The sequence below is a fragment of the Dipodomys merriami genome, unplaced genomic scaffold (genome assembly GCF_024711535.1).
Source record: "Dipodomys merriami isolate MVZ:Mamm:240054 unplaced genomic scaffold, mDipMer1.0.p SCAF_13, whole genome shotgun sequence".
Taxonomy (NCBI): domain Eukaryota; kingdom Metazoa; phylum Chordata; class Mammalia; order Rodentia; family Heteromyidae; genus Dipodomys; species Dipodomys merriami.
The window spans coordinates 11,066,204-11,073,333 of record NW_027202604.1 but is presented as its reverse complement, the minus strand read 5'-3'; the positions used below and the strand labels follow the sequence as shown (position 1 = coordinate 11,073,333).

The 7,130-nt window shown below is 36.2% G+C and overlaps 1 long non-coding RNA gene across 4 annotated transcripts in view; it reads left to right on the top strand.

Annotated features, from left to right (window-relative positions):
- The first annotated feature begins 350 nt into the window (after positions 1-350).
- LOC138824531 (uncharacterized) overlaps positions 351-7,130 on the top strand; it is a 61,187-nt gene continuing 54,407 nt past the window's right edge. For 2 of the 4 annotated variants that reach the window (XR_011371119.1, XR_011371117.1), the window contains exon 1: positions 351-507. This is a non-coding gene — a long non-coding RNA (uncharacterized lncRNA). The remainder of the gene's footprint in view (positions 508-7,130) is intronic. The other 2 variants (XR_011371118.1, XR_011371120.1) reach the window with 2 other exon arrangements.

The window sequence follows — 7,130 nt, the reverse complement described above, 5'->3', positions numbered from 1 at the left end:
TTCACGTCTCCTGCTGGCTTCTCACCTAGGATGCATTCAGGGTGTTCTTCTCAGCCTACATCTTCAACAGCAATGCCATGGTGAAGGCGGCCATGCAGCCGGCTGACAACTCCCTCCATGTTCTGTCCCGGGAGCTCCACCTCGGACTCAAGGTCGGGCGAGATGTTCCTCACCTGTCTCTGCCTGGAAAATTGTTCTTCCCAAGCTCCACCGGCAGTCACTTCTAGCACTGGGGACATTGCGATGCCCGGGCTCCTGCTGTGCTTTGTCCTCCCCTAGGACAATCACAGATTGCTTTACTTAGTAGAGATACAACCAGCTAACAAAACGGTCCCAACTTCCTTTCTTCCTGCTGCTTACATTCTATCGGAAAATGATAGGGGTAATAAGCGTAACGGATAGAGGTGACGGTTCCAACAAAGGCTCAGGAGTTGAATACTTGGCCTCCAGTTAAAGGCAGTATTTTGGAGGTTCTGAAAACTTGAGAAAGTAGAGCTTACCGAGAAAGTAAGTACCTGGGGGCATATCCTTGTGAATATATGTTATCCCAGATTCTGTCTTCTCACTTTCCCTCTCCTTTCTCCATCTCTTCCTCAACCCACTATCTCTTGCACTAGATCTCATTCTCTTTGTTTCTCAGTCTCTTTTGTTTCACTGTAAAGAAAGGCAGCTGCTCCACCATCACCATGACATTTTCCCCAAACTCATGGAGCCAATCAACAGAACTACACCAACCTGAAGCTACAACACACATCTTTCTTCCTTTGAATTGTTCTCACAGGTATTTTGGCCACAGTCATGAAAAAGCAGGTATGGTATTGTACTATTATAAAAAATAAAAACTTTTTGGAGCCAGGCACCAGGGCTCACACCTGTAATCCTAGCTACTTAGGAGGCTGAGACCTGTGGATCTCAGTTTGAAGCCAGCTCTGGCAGAAAAGTCCCCAAGAGACTCTTTTTTAAAAATTTAATTTTATTGTCAAGGTGATGTACAGAGGGGTTATGGTTACATATATAAGGTAGTGAGTATATTTGTTGTCAAACTTGTTACCCCTTCCTCATTTTTCTCCCACTTTCCCTCCTCCACAATCCCCCTAGACCCATGTTCATTTCCAACAAATTCTCTTGTGAGCCTCACTGTTACATTGGTTCACCCTTTGTTTTTTTCTCACCATTTTGTTGTTCCCTTTCCCTTCCCTAATTCACATATGTGTATATACAATACCCAGGGTACCAAAATCAAATACAGTGACAAAAGGTAATAAACCATAAGGAGAAAAAAAAGAAAAAAGAAATCACAGGGTACATTAACAACAACAACAAAGTAAAATCTTTTGTTTCCATATCTTAGAGTTCACTTCACTTGGACTCTTACTTATCTCTGATAAACTATTCAGAAAATCTGGAAGTGGTGCTGGTGGCTCAAGTGGTAGAGCACTAGACTTGAGTACAAAGAGGCTCAAGGACAGCACCTAAGCCTTGAGTTCAAGTCCCAGGACTTGAACTTGTAGTAGAAAAATTAAAAATCATGGAAGCTAGGGCCCAGATTAAGAGTGGTCATTTCAACATTAAATAAGATGGCCCAAGGGGAGAAAAATGAAAATAATAATATGAGGGAAGACTAACATATTAGGGTATGAACCATGCATATAGAAAGGTACCAATGTCCCAAAGGGAGCAATGAGTATAAACACCTTAAAAAGGAACATATATGGCATATCCAAAAAATGTCACTACTATAAATTAAATTTCAAAAAGGGGGTCAGAAATGATGATGAATCTGTGATTATAGTGCATAAAGATTACCAGGCCATTGTAAAGATAATTACATTTTGTTTTGAGTAAAGAAAAGAATAATTGAAGAATTTTACTAGAAGAATAATACATTATTTGTATTTTTAAAGGCAAACTCTTGCTGTTATTTTTAAAAATACATGGTAGACATGTCTTAGTTTTTCTTGATCTCTGAGATTTTTCTGACAATCACAACTGTAGTTTAAAACTGTAGTTTAAGACCCAAAACAAATATATGCTCAAATTCACTGTGAGAGATTAGAAGTTCAAAGTTAGGAAACTGCTTGAGGAAAGAGAGCAGTCATCTCAAGCACTCATAGTACTTGTGAGCAAGATGGTAGCCAGGGAGTTGTCAAGAAGTGATCAAGTTATAAACTTATCCTGAATTTCAGGATAACTGGATTTGTTGAGAGACTGGATAGTGTGGTATGAGAAGAGAGGAATTGAAGATTACTTCAGATTAAAAGACTATAGTGCCAACAGCTGAGTTAAGTAAGTCTATGAATAGAGGGGAGTAGCAATAAAGACACATTTTAGTCAGAGTAAGCTCAAAATATGTATTCGATATCTAGGTAAAGATATTCACTAGGTAGTTAGATATGTAAATATGAGGTATTGTTTCAAAGTCTTGGCTATAAATTTACTTTGGGGAATATCAGCAAGAAAATTCACCTAAATTCACAAGATTAGGTAAATTATCAAGAAACTAATAAAGGGAGGAAATGTGTTGGAATCACACACTTAAGATATATGGCATTAGGGAATGTCAACAGTTAAATGTCATATTTAAAAAGGAGAGGTAGTGTGGTAAATAAAATTCAAAAAAAAGAAATTAAAGACATAAGAGGAGGTCCTTCAAAAGCCTAAACATGGAGCTTCCCTATGACTTAGCAATCCCACTCTTGGGCATTTATCCAAATGACCACAAACCAGGGCACACTAAAGCCACCAGCATAACCATATTCATTATAGCATTGTTTACCATAGCTAAAACATGGAATCAATGCCTCTCAGTAGATGAATGTATCAAGAAAATGTGGTATATATACACAATGGAATTCTGTGCTTCTATCAGAAAGAATGACATTGCCCCATTTGTAAGGAGATGGAAAGACTTGGAAAAATTTACACTAAACAAAGCCAGCCTGATGCAAAGAAGCAAGGGGTGCATGTTTTCCCTCATTTGTAGTCATTAGAATCTGCTTATCAATCTACAAATAAACCCAATGGACAGTAAAAGATGAATAATTACTCTTCGACATAATTAATTAAACAGCACTGTAAACATTCACAGTGAGATTAAAAAAGGATATTCTTAGACAAGGATCACAAGAGCTCAACAACTATGTACATATGACCATATAAAATGATACTTATCGCAATGAGCTCCAAGAAATGGAAATAAGAGGTTTATTATTGTATTGTTTCTTTTTTTATTGTATTGATTCTTTTTTGTATATATTTTTGTTGCAAAGATACTGTACAGAGAGGCTACAGTTATATTAGTAAGGTAATGAGTACATTTTTATTGTTCATTGTCACCTCTTCCTTTGTTTTCCCCCTACTATCATTTCCCTCCCCACTGTCCCAGCCCCCTGCCCTGAAATTGTAAAGTTCATTTTCAACATAGTGTCTTGTACATCTCATTGTTGCAATAGGTCAACGTGTATTCTTATTTCAGCCTTTTGTTATTCCTCTTTCTTTTTTCCTTTGGTTTAATCCCTTTTGTCATTGTATTTGATTTCTGCACCCTTTGTCTTACATATAGGTCTATATGATTTGGGGAGGGAAAAAGGGAAACACAGAAACAGTAGGATAAATGGTGAACCAATTCAACAGTGATGTTCTCTAGATATTATGTTGGAAATGAACTATACAACTTGAGGAGGAGGGAAGATGGGAGGGAAAAACTGGGAGAGAATGAGAGAGTAGGTGACACTCTTCAAAAGGAAATGTACTCATTACCTGACTTGTGTAACTCTAACCCTTTTGTATGCTACCTTGACCATACAACTTTTAAAAATCATACTCAACAAAAACTTATTTTCTACAAATAGAGGAGGAAATTTATCTTACAAAAAAAAATAAAGTCTGTGAGGCAGGGAAAAAATGGCAGAGGAGTAGGAGGAAAGTTAGGAGAAGGAACACAGGCAAGAAAGCAATTAAAATGCTATTTTGTTCCAGTAATTAAGGGATAATATTGAGTGTTCTTGGCTACAGTTCAAAATCAGAACAATAGTCTCCAGAGTTGGATTGAAACCCATCACAATGAATTGGTGATTACTAGTATAACTACAACTGGCTTTAATAAACATACATTTAAAAGTCAGCATCATTCTGTCCCTGTACATTCCTGTTTCTGAAAATCTGCCAGTCTCTGCACTACATGCCTTCCCAAACTCTACCAAGTTTCAAGGGAGTTGTTGCATTTCAATTTAGGGATGTATGCCTGCCTACTCAGAATAGTTAAAAAGGAAAAAAAAGGACAAATTGTCTTTCTTACTGAGCACAAAACACATATAGAATTTTTTTTCCAGGTAGATATAATCTCTTTGTTTGACAATGAAAGATCAGAAGTGCCCAATGTGAATGAGTCAAAAGTTGGGAATAAAACTAACATTAATACTGGACTTAATGGCATAGAGGATATAAGTAATGATTGAGAGTCATTTTCATCTAGTTCTGAGTGACTCAGCAGATTGTCAGTGGTTTGACTAGGGAGTAGGAGTTTAGGAAAATGAAGACAATGGGAGACATTACATTATGGTTTCTTTTACAAAATGCATTTATTTTAGAACAGCATTACATTTACAGAAAAAATTGAAAAGATAGTACACAAAGTTCCTATCAACTTCACTTGCCGCTTCTCCCTTTAACATCATTTAAAAAAAAATTTTGTCGTCAAGGTGATGTAGAGTTACATAAGTAAGGTAATAAGTACATTTCTTGTCAGATTTGCTACCCCTTCCCTCATTTTTCTCCTACTTTCCCTCCCCCCACCCCCACCCCAGGTTGTACAGATCATTTCCAACATAATGTCTATGTATATCGCTGTTGCATTGGTTCCCCCTTGTCCAAGAATACTGGCCTGGCAGCAGTGGCCTATAGTCCTACCTATTCAGGATACTGAGATCTAAGGATTACAGTTTAAACCCAGCTCGAGAAGAAAAGTCCATGAGACTCTTATCTCCAATAAACTACTCAGAAAAAGCCAGAAGTGGTGCTGGGTCTCAAGTGCTAGAGTGCTAGCTTTGAGCACAAAGAAGCTTAGGACAGCTTGTAGGCCCTGAGTTCAAGCCCCAAGATCATCCAAAACAAACAAACAAACAAACAAAAACCACTGCTTTCATGAATTTCCCTCTGAATAGAAGAGATTGGCAGCTAGAGGAGAAAATAAAGTTAAATGGATTTGCCTATCTATCCATCCATTGTCTACTACCCAAATTATTAATCTGCATCTATAATCTACCTTCAATCATCTAATTATCCAATTTAGCAATCATATTTATCCAATCTCTCTCAATGAATCTGTATTTATCTGTATCTATCTAGCTTTGTATCATCTACCTATCTGTATCTATTGATTTATATCTATCTGTTATCTGTCTATCCAATTTATCTATATCTATCCATCCAATCTCTGTATTTATCTATTCATCTACATCATCTGTCATCTATCCATCCAATTTATCTATTTGTACCTATCCATCCAATCTATTTGTGTCTATCCATATATCTATCACCTATTTGTCTATGTTTAAGATGGAACATAAGTTATATCTTAAGTCATACTTACAGAAATTCTGAAGACAGAGGATGAAGATAGATTGGGGGAAAAGAACTTAGAATAATTTAGAACTGACATTTGTAGCTCTAGAAAAGCACACTTTTGAAACTATTCTTCAAGAAGTCTACAATGTTTTTCATTCCAAAGAAAGGACCTGCCCATTACATCTAAATTTATTATTAGCAGTCCATGAACATTGTGGGTATGATAATACTTCTAAGTGCCAGTTTGTTCATATAATTTCGCTTCATCTCATTTATCCCATCTCCAGATGCTATAATTTGATTGATGAGCTACTATGGCTCTCCAAATTCAGAAAATGTGACAGAACTTGGAGCTGAGAGACATCTTTCTTTGATGCTTCTATTTTAGCTTTTTTTGGTGTAACTGACAATTCTCTTGACTGTGACCCAAATAGTGGCGCTCCTTCCAATAATGGAAAGTAATTCATTCAGCAATATGTTCATGACCAATTAATGAAAGGAATTAATGTACTAAAGAATGTAATTTAAATCAATATTATATTATTAAAATCTTTACCCCACAAAATTTTAAGAGTAAAACATGAAGATTTTAAAAATGAAGTATGTTAAACAAGGAATGAAAATGCCACAGAACACATTAGGAAAAGTTCAGATAAATTTAGTTGATGATTTCCCTTCCTACTTACACCTATTATATTTCTTTCATGTTAGGTGCTACCAGTATGCTTTTTTAAAAAAAATCAATGGTCATTCAGCATAATATCTCTTCCTTTGTATAAAACCAAAGTTCATATGCAATATAGATAGATTTTCTTCAATAACAAAATTATCATACTAGAAGTGGTACATGTACATACAGAAGGAGACCTCATATTGCTGTAAGTGTACAAAATTGAGGTCAAGTTATTTAGCAATGTCCTGTTTCTCTTTTTTACTAGGGCTCCTTTGTATCTTGCCTCTTGATCCCTAATCTTGTACTGTCTAATACTGAGTAGGTGTTTACTTGGGTCAGGTTCAATCCTTTGTCTTCAGGTGTCCTGCTTGGCCACTAAATGCTGGCTAAAAATGTGAAAAAAAGAGTAGCTAGATGTGACTTCTGTAGAGAAGGAAACAAAAATGGTAAACATGAATGCAGAGTGGTATTGTAGCTCTTCTCATTTAGCTAGCGTAGAAGTAGAATATGCAGATAAATTATATAACCTGAGAATAACCAACGCTGGAGTTAGATGTTGTGCTTTGGTTTTCAGTAACAGAGTATAGCTCAGTTTAGAAAATAGTATGTATATATTATATACATATTGCATATATATATATATATATATATGTATGTATCAGCGGAAGGCTTATGTCTAAAATTGGTATTAAAAAAGCCAAACTGGTTTGTGGCATAGATTTCTGTCAGATCTGTTCCATGTGATTCTACTTTAGTACTACATATAATGTGATTCAAAAGAGAAAAATATCTCACATGCAACATAAACTTATTATTCATTGCTAGCCAAGCAATTTCAAACAACCCCAGGGCTCCTGGTATGAATGACGCTAGTGACTTCTCTTTTGTCCTG